General features: G+C 44.2%; 1 protein-coding gene across 1 annotated transcript in view; it reads right to left on the bottom strand.

Moving 5' to 3' along the window:
- The window catches only part of colec10 (collectin sub-family member 10 (C-type lectin)), an 85576-nt gene that overhangs the window by 2522 nt on the left and 68969 nt on the right, over positions 1–14085 (bottom strand). The window lies entirely within an intron of this gene.

Genomic DNA, 14085 nt, shown 5'->3' with positions numbered 1-14085 from the left:
ATGGCTTTTAACCATTTTTTTTCTTTTTCTTTTTATGTATTTATTCATTTTACATTTTATATTAAATGTCTTGGTTTTTCCACCCTCTGAAAATCCTATGAAATGTTTAACAAGCCATCCTATAATAATACAACAGCTATTAATGTGACAATACAATAAAACAAATATATTTAATGATGTTTTTTCCATTATTTTAACAATAGGCTAATGTATATTACTTTTAAAACTCATTTGTATAATCTAGCCTTTAAATAGACCCCCCTTTTTTAGACCAGTTGATCTGCCGTTTCTTTTCTTCTCTCCTCTTCTCCCCTGTCCCTTGCGAGGGGGAGTTGCATAGGTCCGGTGGCCATGGATGAAGTGCTGGCTGTCCAGAGTCGGGACCCCGGGTGGACCACTAGCCTGTGCATCGGTTGGGGACATCTCTGCGCTGCTGACCCGTCTCCGCTCGGGATGGTTTCCTGCTGGCCCCGCTGTGGACTGGACTCTCGCTGATGTGTTGGATCCACTGTGGACTGGACTTTCACAATGTTATGTCAGACCCACTCGACATCCATTGCTTTCGGTCTCCCCTAGAGGGGGGGGGGGGGGGGGGGGGTTACCCACATATGCGGTCGTCTCCAAGGTTTCTCATAGTCATTCACCGACGTCCCACTGGGGTGAGTTTTTCCTTGCCCGTATGTGGGCTCTGTACCGAGGATGTCGTTGTGGCTTGTACAGCCCTTTGAGACACTTGTGATTTAGGGCTATATAAATAAACATTGATTGATTGATAAACATTGATTGATATATAGATTCTACAAGAAACACAAAACTTAAAAACTAAATTATTTACAATTGCAGACACAAGGTTCTTGTTCTGCGGTGCTGTGTGCTAATGTGCTTCGTACACCTGCAGGACCGCAAGCAAGGTCGCAGAGAAAATGCGGACTGGATTTTGAGTGATGTGAGCATTTTCTATATGAACAAGTGGAATGGATTGGATACCGACGCGCTAAAGGGGCTCTCTACCTTACGCTATGAAGTGAGAGGAAACTGAGTGAATAATGACAGGTTATATGATTATTTATTTAAACTCATATTCGGGCCACTTTATAATGAATATGTCGGCATGTATTTGTTTAAAAAAAAAAAAAAATAGATTTTTTTTTTTTTAAACACAAAATTATTTAGGGGGGCTCAAGAAAATTTTAGGGGGGCTTGAGCCCCCCTAAAATAGGCCTAGCAACGCCAATGCCTCACACTGAGGAGCCTGGTCCCAGTGTTCGATATGGTGTGTCCTGTTTTATAGGAATAAAAAGGAGACACAAAGTGCTTGATTGCGCTGTCATCGCAGGGTGTGACCTGACTTTTTTTATTAAACATTTCTTGACTTCTTTACTCTCATTTGCATTTCTATTGTGCTTTTAATCACTTCCAAATGGTTTCGATAATGTAATTTCAATTCCCCATTTGTTCATTCACATCGATAAACAATTACATCTTTACTTTTGAAATGATAAAACAAATCCACAAAAACATGGAGGATTGATCGTTACATACCCCAACATTATATTTCTTGTGTATAAGCATCACTTAGCGGTACTGTTGCTTTAATAAACCTCTTCATTTTACATGTTTATACTGTATCCTGACATTGCTTCTTTTTAATATTGCTGCTTTCTTGAATGCTTTTTTCTATATTGTCACTGTCATTATAAATCAATTACAATTACACACATTGTTACCTGACTATACCTATAATACTTCTTAACAATCACAGTTTATCTTCAACAAGTCCACTGCCGCCGCCATTCCCGCCCAACCACGCGCTTATTGGGCGGGAATGGCGGCGGCAGTGGACTTGTTGAAGATAAACTGTGATTGTTAAGAAGTATTATAGGTATAGTCAGGTAACAATGTGTGTCCGGATTTAGGCCAGACAGTCCGGATTTTTAATGCCCTGTCCGGCGTCCGGCGCAGCATCAAGCCGGACACGCATTTGTCCTCCTTTTTGAGGCACTAGGCTTGAAGAGCGGAGTTTTTCATCTTTGCTGGGCTGCAGCGCAATAGCAATCATAAACCGTAAAAAAAATGCCCCCAACGCAGTAACATATCAAATGATTGGCTAAGAGCGGTGTCGGATACAAATCTGCTTATCATTGGTTAAAAAGGTAAACAAGGGTCCATGTGCTGCTGCGGCATGATATTGACAGAAAGTTAGCATCATGCCAAAACGCAAGACCTCGTTTAATTCTGAATGGATAAAAGAGCACAAATTTATAACGAAAAGCAGTCGAGACTCATTCCATGGCTTCTGCACACTTTGTCGATGTGATGTCGACGTAAGTAGTCAGGGGAAAGCTGCAATTGAACGGCATGCGGGTACGGATAAACATAAAAGTAATAAACGTGCGGCAGGTACCTCTTCAATGAGGACATTTTTTCGTGCAGTTTCGTCGCCCCTGGATGACAAGATAACCGCTGCAAGGGGCTGTTGATCCTGAGCTGCTACAGAGGGTGAATGTGGAGTTTGCTTAAAGACTGGTCTGCTGCGCACACACACAGACACTGACGACAAGTCCCCAAAAGACTGAAGCACTTTAGAAATGCTATGCTTTTTGAGCAGTTGAATGTTTTCTTGTTTGTTTGTTTGTTACAATCTCCTTTGTTGTTTATATAAAAGGTTATTTAGGCTTTTTTTAAAAGCATTTTTTTTTAATTATATACGTTACCTGTTAATTGTTGTTTACATTTAAGTCCACACATGTTATGCTTTGTGGCACTCTGCACTTGAAAAGATTCATCTCAGTGGTCACTTTTTGAACACCACAATGTATTGAATAAATACAAATACTGTTAACAAACACTTGACTTTAATATTTTTTCCTATTCAGCCACACAAACATCATCTTTAAACCATTCAAAATTGTACTATAAATAAGAGTATACCAGAGTCCTATGTACACCATAGTAATTTATTGATATGCCGCATAATGTCCTCCTTTTTGGTGTCATGGAAATGGTCACCCTACACTATACCGACCTGTTTTATAGGAATAAAAAGGAGATACAAAGTGCTTGATTGCGCTGTCATCGCAGGGTGTGACCTGACTGAGACAGGAAGCACTAATAAGCACGTCCCATTTTCCTCCTTTCCTATAGGAGTGCTCCCTCTACTGGGCCTGTTTGAGTTCAGTGAGACTAAATGGTGTCAATGTTTCTTTGGTCTTGGGTTCAAGCTGGTCACCCTGGGGCAGAGCCAAAGCAGCTATCCAGGCTACATCTCCCCTTTCGCCTGCTCTGCACCCTCCCCATGTCGTGGTGACAACTTCCCTGGTCAATTCCTGGGTACACTCATTGACATATTTGTTGATATCTAGGGGGCAACGTGAGAGAGTATCAACATCAACATTTATTTTGCCTGGTCTGTACCGTCTATCAAATCTAAAATCTGACAGTTCACCCACCCACCTGTGGCCAACTGCATTTAATTTAGCAGTGCTCATGACATAAGTTAAAGGCCTACTGAAATAGCAGATCCATTCTATGTGTCATACTTGATCATTTCGCGATATTGCCATATTTTTGCTGAAAGGATTTAGTAGAGAAAATCGACGATAAAGTTCGCAACTTTTGCTCGCTGATAAAAAAAAGCCTTGCCTGTACCGGAAGTAGCGTGACGTCACAGGAGCTAGTATTCCTCACAATTCTCCATTGTTTACAATGGAGCGAGAGAGATTCGGACCGAGAAAGTGACGATTACCCCATTAATTTGAGCGAGGATGAAAGATTCGTAGATGAGGAACGTTACAGTGAAGGACTTGAGAGGCAGTGATGGACGTATCTTTTTTCGCTCTGACCGTAACTTAGGTACAAGCTGGCTCCACACTCTCCTTTTTCTATTGTGGATCACGGATTTGTATTTTAAACCACCTCGGATACTATATCCTCTTGAAAATGAGAGTCGAGAACGCGAAATGGACATTAATTTTATCTCCACGACAATACATCGGCGAAATGCTTTAGCTACGAGCTAACGTGATAGCATCGTGCTTTAACTGCATATAAAAACAAAAAAAATAAACCCCTGACTGGAAGGATAGATAGAAAATCAACAATACTATTAAACCGTGAACATGTAAATACACGGTTAATGCTTTCCAGGCTGGCGAAGGTTAACAATGCTGTGCTAACGACGCCATTGAGGCTAACTTAGCAACTTAGCAACCGGACCGCACAGAGCTATGCTAAAAACATTAGCTCTCCACCTACGCCAGCCAGCCCTCATCTGCTAATCAACACCCGTGCTCACCTGCGTTCCAGCGATCGGCAGAAGGACGAAGGACTTCACCCGATGCGTTTGGCGGCCCGGAGACGTAGGGAGTCAAGGTGAGGTCGGCGGCTAGCGCGTCTGCTCTCCAACAAAGTCCTCCTGGTTGTGTTGCTGTAGTCCGCTGCTAATACACCGATCCCACCTACAACTGTCTTCTTTGCAGCCTTCATTGTTCATTAAACAAATTGCAAAAGATGTCCAGAATACTGTGGAATTATGAAATGAAAACAGAGCTTTTTGTATAGGATTCTACGGGGTACCATAACTTCCATTAAACTGACTTCATCACGCGCATACGTCATCATACCGCGACGTTTCAGCCAGATATTTCCCGGGAAATTTTAAATGTCACTTTATAAGTTAACCCGGCCGTATTGGCATGTGTTGCAATGTTAAGATTTTATCATTGATATATAAACTATCAGACTACGTGGTCGGTAGTAGTGGGTTTCAGTAGGCCTTTAAAGGGTTATTATCAGTGTAGATAGTAGAGATGCGCGGTTTGCGGACACAACCGCGGAGTCTGCGGATAAACCGCGGGTCGGGCGGGTGACATGACGAAAAAAATAGATTTTAAATAGATTCGGGCGGGTGGTGGTTGAACCAATTCGGAAATATATATACATAGTTAAATGTTGTTACCCACATACGAAAAACGAGCAGCACTTTTGAAACAGTCAATTATTCATCAGGCACTGCAGCACAACACAACACAGTCTGATGGGTTTGATTTCCCCCCTTCAGCTATTTGCCTTGGCCAATAAGTTGCAGGTAATTTATTATTATTATTTATTTAATTTATTTTTGTTTAAATAGGGACGACATACATATGTTATTGTATAATTTAAGTTTGTGCGCGTGATTGACAGCCTAAGGCTTATGAGGCACATTTTTTATTTATTTTTTTATTTCAACTTAAAAACGTATGAGCCTATACCTACGCCTACAACATAGGCTATGTGTTTATCTTTATTTTCCTGCCTGTCGTTGACGATGGAGATTGTCTGATATTTTGTCATGGCTGCAGATCAATCAATAAAGGTCCATCTTTGTCGCGAAATTGTTTACTGTTTCACTGTGCACCCCGCCCTTGTCCCTATTTGAGCATTATAACGTTAACAAGTTAATATGCATTGAAATAAATTCAGAACATTTTTTTTACCTAACGAAAATATAGGCCTAGTCTTTCTAAAACATTTTTTTAACTTCTTAAAAGCATCGTTCTGCTTGCTGCAACTGCGCACACAAAGTGTGAGGAACGCACTCCTGATCTGAGGGCATTGGCAACAATAGTCAAGACTTTCTTAATGGAAATGACAACAATATTATAATAATGATAAATAATATTATCACGCATTAATATCTCTTAGCCACTAATGCGTGGCCAAGAGATATTAACGCGGGGCACGCATTGAATGTCTCTGCTGCATTGGATCAGTCTCCTTTCTTTAACAGGCAAAAGCTTTCTAACCTCACTAATGCCTTGCATCGTCTATATTAGATATATAACAACGGGCGGGTGGCGGGCGGGTGTGGTTTTGATAAAATGTTTGTTCGGGTGGATGGCGGGTGGATGACGACTTTTGTGATGCGGTTGCGGATGAAATAATTGCCTATCCTTGCATCTCAAGTAGATAGTAAAGTGTGGGGCATAATACAAATAATCCCTAAACTTTTCGCAGACCGACCATTTGAGGGCGAGGAATTCTAACTTGCCTGAGTGCAGTCTGTAGTTTTTCTCAGCTGGTGTGAGAGTCCTCGATCCATACGCAACCACTCTGAGCATTCCATTCTGTCTCTGATAAAGAACCGCTCCAAGTCCCTTGTCAGAAGCGTCTGTGTGGACTACGTAAGGCAGTTAAAAATCTGGTTATGCCAGCACAGGTGGCTCTACCAACTGGTCAATCAGCTTGCATAAGGCTTCTTGATGCATCCTGGTCCATTCAATTGGGGTTTTGGATGGCAATTGAGCACCTTTTCCTTTTCGAGCTCCTGATCTATCCAGCAATGGTTGTCTCAAACTTCTCCCTGGTTGGAGGAGTTCTTGAATGGGGCTTGCCATTCTGGAGAAATCCTGTATATAGGACCTGTAGTAGCTCAAAAAGCCTACAATCCTTCTCACATCACCGATTGTAGTCGGAGGGTTATTCTTCAAAGCATACACAGATTCCAAGTCTTTGGGGTCAATGCGCACGCCTTCAGCTGACACCAAGCGACCGACGTACCGCACTTCTTTTTTAAAAAGGTCACATTTTGTGGGCCTGAGTTTCACTCCATGCGTCTGCAGGGCTCTCAAAACTTTCCTGAGCACTTCAGTGTGATCTTCAAAGGTCTTTGCAAAACACAATATGTCATCTAGGTACGGGATGCAACACTCATCCCTCAGGGGTGCAAGCATTTCCTCCATACTGCGCTGAAATGCAGCTGGCGCATTTGTCAGGCCGAATGGTATGCGTACCCACTCAAACAGACCCCATGGGGTGATAAAGGCGATCAGATGACGTGAACTGTCTGCAATAAACCCTTGATGGTATGCCTTTCCCTGATCTAAGATGGAGAACCAAGTATATCCCCCCAGGGTGTCTGTGAGATCTTGGATCCTGGGAAGGGGATGGTGGTCAGGGACTGTGCGCCGGTATCAGATGTTGATTCTTCTGGGGTAATTAAGGGTGATGAAGAGAGTTGTTTTGACTATATATGTGCTTACTTAAATTTTAGGACACTACTAGAGTCAGAAGACCAAGGTATTGCATGCTTACTATCTCTAAGAGATACGATTTCTGCCCCCGCGACTCGACCTCGGATAAGCGGAAGAAGATGGATGGATGGATGGATGGACATCAGAGCCAGTCGTTTCGCCGAAGTCCGTCACGCTAAGCAAACAGAGAGTGTTGTCATTAACCCACCACCCTTACAACTGACAACTATACAACAGGGACAGAGGGATAACAGTGATGACACATTGCCAAGTGTTTCCGCTGATCCACAAGCATCCTCGCTTTCCCCTGGACTCTGACGCCTCTCTCTCGCCCCGGATCACCTGCCTGCCCATGGACTGCCTCGTTCCTTCACTCATCAACACTTGGTAAAACACACTTCAGCTAACTACACACATAGCCTCAAACACACACACACTCTTGGGTTTGACACACTCCATTTCCTTAGGTTAGCTTATTTGTTAGTATTGTTTTGCATTATTATATATATATTGATTATATATATAATAAATTATCGTACATACCGCCCTCTGGTGTCTGTTGCCGTCACCTCCCCTTTAGTAAACATAACAGTAAGTTCCCGCCCAAATTATTAAGGACCTGCCGTAACAGTTCCTTAGCCCCCCCCAGTGACTTTCGTTCCGCCCCCTGTGAATTTATTTATTGTTCCTCTTTTTTCCCCATTCACCATGTCTTTTTCTTTTTTTCGCTCCACACGGGAGGATTTGTCTTGTCCTGTCGACATGTCTTGGAAGGGGATGTTTAGTAGCGACATGGGCAAGGAAGAATTTTCTTGCCGCCTGGACACCCTCCTCCCACCCTTAGTGACTGTTCCTTAGTCAGCAGGAAGCGTCTGGCATCCGGGTAGTACTAGTGGCTGTGCTGGTGTGGTGGTGCAGCTGCACCCAGACAGGCTACCCCCTGCCAGACTAATTCCACCTGTCTTCCGCTTTTCCCAGCCGCAGCCACCAGTCCCCTGGCTAGCCTCCGAGCTAGCACCAGTCCCCTGGCTAGCCTTCGAGCTAGCACCAGGCCCCAGGCTAGCCTCCGAGCTAGCACCAGTCCCCAGGCTAGCCTCCGAGCTAGCACCAGTCCCCGGGCTAGCCTCCGAGCTAGCACCAGTCCCCGGGATAGCCTCCGAGCTAACACCAGTCCCCAGGCTAGTCCCCGAGCTAGCACCAGTCCCCAGGCTAGTCCCCAAGCTAGCTCCAGCCCCCAGGCTGGCCCCTACGTCTCCACCAGCTCCCAGGCTGGCCCCCGCGTCTCCACCAGCTCCCGGGCTGGCCCCCGTGTCTCTACCAGCTCCCAGGCTGGCCCCGACCTCTGCCCCTCGGCCAGCAGCGCCGACTTCTGCCCCTCGGCCAGCAGCACCGACTTCTGCCCCTCGGCCAGCATCGCCGACCTCTGCACCTCGGCCAGCAGCACTGGCTTCAGCACTTAGGCCTGCTCCGCCGACCTCTGCACCTCGGACAGCAGCACTGGCTTCAGCACCTCGGCCTGCTCCGCTGACCTCTGCAACCTCGGCCAGCAGCACTGGCTTCAGCACCTCGGCCAGATCCTCAGCCGTCCTCCTCGTCTCCGAGGCGGCCGACGTCTGCTGCTTCCATGCCTGCATTGCCGATGACGTCTTCCTTCACGCCTGCCTCGCCGAGGATGTCTGCTGCTTCCACACCAATGACGTCTGCTGCTTCCACGCCGATGACGTCTGCTGCTTCCACGCCGCCGACGGCCGCTGCTTCCACGCCTCCGACGACGACGTCTTCCTCTTCGCCTCAGACGACAACGTGCCCTCCTCCTTGTGTCTGGCGGGCCGTACCACGGTGCCGCCGTCCTCTTCGTTGCCGGCGGGACGCACCACAGTGACACTCGCGTCCGCCTTCCCGACGGCCAAGAAGGTGGCCGTTCCTTGGTCGCCCGCCTCGCCTGCCTCAGCGGTGCTCTACTCGCCGCCGCCACCAGACTCGTCCCCGGTGGATTCGGGGACACTTGGGCCGGCGACCCACCACCAGTTCGCCCCTACGCCCTCCCTTGACTTTTGTTCTTGTTTTTTTGGGAGTTCGACTTCTAGGACATCTGGAAGCTGTCCATAAGGGGGGGATACTGTCACGGCCAGGGCACATTCCAATGCATCCTCATCTGTGCGTCCTGACGAGCGCACCGCCGGCCACGCCCCCATGCGCTCTCTCTCCGCTGACAGCGCGTTCGGACACGCCCCTGCTCGCGCTGAGAGCAGCACGCCCACGCAGCTACAAGCCTGCAGACGATTGGCAATCTACACACCTGGAATTGATGAGGGCAAGCAGCTTAAAGGACCAGTGGACCCAGGGATCCTTGCGGTAACTTAGTTCTCATACAGTGAACCGTAAGCGACTAGCTTGATGCTCTCTTTGTTTCCTCTCCGTGGCTTGATTTGTCCCTTGTCTTCTCCTGTGTTTCAGCAGTGTTTTCCTTCCTTTGCCCTGGATCTCGACTGCCTCCCTCGTTCCTTGACTCCTCGCTTGCCCCTGGACTCTGACGCCTCTCTCTCGCCCCGGATCACCTGCCTGCCCCATGGACTGCCTCGTTCCTTCGCTCATCAACACTTGGTAAAACACACTTCAGCTAACTACACACATAGCCACACACACACACACACACACACACACACACACACACACACACACACACACACACACACACACACACACACACACACACACACACACACACACACACACACACACACACACACACACACACACACACACACACACACGCACTCACACACACACACACTCTTGGGTTTGACACACTCCATTTCCTATGGTTAGCTTATTTGTTAGTATTGTTTTGCATTATTATATATATATTAATTATATATATAATAAATTATTGTACATACTGCCCTCTGGTGTCTGTTTCCGTCACCTCCCCTTTAGTAAACATAACACTTTGTTTTCCAAGCATAGGAAGGAAGAAAGAGTGTGAAGGACAGTGCTGAGAAGAAGTGGAAAATGTTCACTGAGTTAAAAAAATAAATCCTCAAAAACTTGACAGAGCGAGTCACCAACTTGGCAAAGCAGTTTGAGAGTATCACTTTTTATTTAAACGGGAATAGCAGATCCATTCTATGTGTCATACTTGATCATTTTGCGATATTGCCATATTTTTGCTGAAAGGATTTAGTAGAGAAAATCGACGATAAAGTTCGCAACTTTTGGTCGCTGATAAAAAAAAGCCTTGCCTGTACCGGAAGTAGCGTGACGTCACAGGAGGTAATATTCCTCACAATTTTCCTTCGTTTACAATGGAGCGAGAGAGATTCGGAGCGACAAAGCGACGATTACCCCATTAATTTGAGCGAGGATGAAATATTCGTAGATGAGGAACGTTACAGTGAAGGACTAGAGAGGCAGTGATGGACATATCTTTTTTCGCTCTGACCGTAACTTAGGTACAAGCTGGCTCATTGGATTCCACACTCTCTCCTTTTTCTATTGTGGATCACGGATTTGTATTTTAAACCACCTCGGATACTATATCCTCTTGAAAATGAGAGTCGAGCACGCGAAATGGACATTTAAAGTGACTTTTATCTCCACGACAATACATCGGTGACACACTTACACTACCGTTCAAAAGTTTGGGGTCACATTTAAATGTCCTTATTTTTCAATGAAGATAACTTTAAACTAGTCTTAACTTTAAAGAAATATACTCTATACATTGCTAATGTGGTAAATGAATATTCTAGCTGCAAATGTCTGGTTTTTGGTGCAATATCTACATAGGTGTATAGAGGCCCATTTCCAGCAACTATCACTCCAGTGTTCTAATGGTACAATGTGTTTGCTCATTGGCTCAGAAGGCTAATTTATGATTAGAAAACCCTTGTGCAATCATGTTCACACATCTGAAAACAGTTTAGCTCGTTACAGAAGCTACAAAACTGACCTTCCTTTGAGCAGATTGAGTTTCTGGAGCATCACATTTGTGGGGTCAATTAAACGCTCAAAATGGCCAGAAAAAGAGAACTTTCATCTGAAACTCGACAGTCTATTCTTGTTCTTAGAAATGAAGGCTATTCCACAAAATTGTTTGGGTGACCCCAAACTTTTGAACGGTAGTGTAGCTACTGAGCTAACGTGATAGCATCGTTCTCAAATGAAGATAGAAACAAAAGAAATAAACCCCTGACTGGAAGGATAGACAGAAGATCAACAATACTATTAAACCATGTACATGTAACTACACGGTTAAAAATTCTCAGCCTGGTAAGGCTTAACAATACTGTTGCTAACGACGCTAAGGCTAATTTAGCAACTTAGCAAACGGACCTCACAGAACTATGATAAAAACATTAGCGCTCCACCTACGCCAGCCAGCCCTCATCTTCCCATCAACAGCCGTGCTCACCTGCGTTCCAGCAATCGACGGCGCGACGAAAGACTTCATCCGTGGGTTTGGCGGCAAGCATCGGCTAGGCGTCAGGGTAAGTAGTCCTTGTTGTGTTGCTGTAAGTATTGTATTGATTGATTGATTGATTGAGACCCTTATTAGTAGGTTGCACAGTGAAGTACATATTCCGTACAATTGACCACTAAATGGTAACACCCGAATAAGTTTTTCAACTTGTTTAAGTCGGGGTCCACTTAAATTGATTCATGATACAGATATATACTATCATATATACTATCATCATAATACAGTCATCACACAAGATAATCACATTGAATTATTTACATTATTTACAATCAGGGGTGTGGAGGGGAGGGAGGGGGGGGGAACTTAGCCGCTAATACACCGATCGATCCCACCTACAACGTTCTTCTTTGCAGCCTCCATTGTTCATAAAACAAATTGCAAAAGATTCACCAACACAGATGTCCAGAATACTGTGGAATTTTGTCGAAGAAAACAGGAGGTTTTTGTATCGGGTCCGATGGAGTCCAACCACTTCCGTGGATTTTGTGACGTCACGCGCATAAATCATATCCATAGGAGTTTTTCAACCGGAAGTGCGGTGGGAATTTTAAAATTGCACTTTATAAGTTAACCCGGCCGTATTGGCATGTGTTTCAATGTTAAGATTTCATCATTGATATATAAACTATCAGACTGCGTGGTCGGTAGTAGTGGGTTTCAGTAGGCTTTTAACGCCAGCCAAAGATGTTAAAATAATATCTAAACGGCAGACATTCATCCATGAAAATATAGAAAAGCTGATGATGGTGTTTGCCGAAAAAGCAGCCGGAAGGAATTACTGTAGAAGTCCACTCTCCAAGGTAAATGCTGTACATTATTTTTACCTTTCTTCATAAAACTACTATAGCTGTTTGTAGTAGTAGAACATTGTTTTGTATTGTTTGTTTTTTAAAAGTATTTTTTTATTTTCAAAAGACATGTTTTTTGTTAAAAGTGTGCTGTTTTTTTTGAGGGGGGGAAGGGGAGATTGAGGGGGGCGGTTGGGAGGGGGGGTGCATGTACTTATCAAATTGACTTCAATCATTTCAATGGAAGACGTTGATTTGGGATACAAGTGTTTTGAGTTAAGAGCTCTGTCAGAGAACCAATTAAGCTTGTAAGTTAAGGTACTGCTGGATGTTAGATGGCATTCATGGATTCATATGAATGCACAGATACAGGGGGTGCATGCATTTCAAAGGGGAGCCCGTCTCGCCAGAACACTAGATCAATGTGTGCACTACTACTTGGGAAAACTACCTGAAAAGTGTTGCCAGAGACAATAATATCTTTAATCTAATTGATAATAATGACGGATTAATTCGCATTTAAGATGTAACTTTGACAGTCTTACAAACGTTTGTACATTAGATTAGTGTTGTCCCGATATTAATATTTTGGTACCGGTACCGGTAAGACGGGGGGTCGGGGAACCGGTACTTTTAAGAGGCGGTATAGTACCGAATATGATTCATTAGTATCGCGGTACTATACTGATACCAGTATACCGTTCAACCCAACATTGTATAGTTGATATATTACCAGTCCCTTTAGTAATTTGCAATGTGTCGATTGTGCCAATTTTCGCAAATTCAATCAGTTCCCACAAAATTATGCTCGTCCTCGCAACTTTATCCAATGCCTGCAACTTCCTCGCACATTTTGGCCAATCAGCGTCATTTTCGCCACTGGAATTTGTCTCTGAAGGGCGTTCAAACACGCATGTCAACTGTCTAATCAAAGCTTGTGTTTGTTTCTTGTGCAGACGAAGCAGAAAACAACGTGTGACAATGTATTATCTCTTTGTTGCTCAAACAGCACAATTGTTGTCCTCTGGCATTGCTCAGACTTACTTCTGGTTCTTATTTGCAGTGCTAAGGGTAATGTAGTATATGTACATTTAGCAACACAGCGGCGTCCTGACTTCTTATTTTACATTAATTTATATACTTATTTATTATTTATTTATATAGATTAAGGCCATTAAGAACATATTTTTATTTGCAATGCTGACCTAGCAAAGATGCAGCGTTTACAATAGAGATGTTGAAGTGTGATAATAATCTATTCATCGTTTCTCATTTACCAACAAAAACGTGCGCTATAAATCACGTTCAACAGCTCACAAATACTTTTAATGTGCGAGGGTATATATGTTGGACCATAAATGGATGTTTACGATAGACAAGCATAAAACATACACGGAGAATGTCTGCAACTTGTGGACGACAGAGCAGACAGAAGAGAATAAGGAAGGAAGACTTTGGTGGTGTTTCTTTCTAAAACTTTAAAAAATATATTGCTATTATTAGTTAAAATGAATTAAAACAGTACTGCAATTTGACAATGAGCTCGATGCTTTTACTGCCATCGAGAGTCGACTTTTACTGTAAGTCGGTGTGGTATAAAACGTGTAAAACATATTTTGTTGCAATCATGTGCTTTATTAGGTGAAGGTTACAAGGAACACTTGGAATATAGAGGGGATACATCCATCCATCCATTTTCTACCGCTTGGCCCTTTCGGGGTCGCGAGGGGTGCTGGAGCCTATCTCAGCTGCATTCGGGTGGAAGGCGGGGTACACCCTGGACAAGTCGCCACCTCATCAC

This window comes from Entelurus aequoreus, linkage group LG11 (genome assembly GCF_033978785.1).
Source record: "Entelurus aequoreus isolate RoL-2023_Sb linkage group LG11, RoL_Eaeq_v1.1, whole genome shotgun sequence".
NCBI classification, from domain to species: Eukaryota; Metazoa; Chordata; class Actinopteri; order Syngnathiformes; family Syngnathidae; genus Entelurus; species Entelurus aequoreus.
This window is presented reverse-complemented; position numbering and strand designations above follow the sequence as displayed.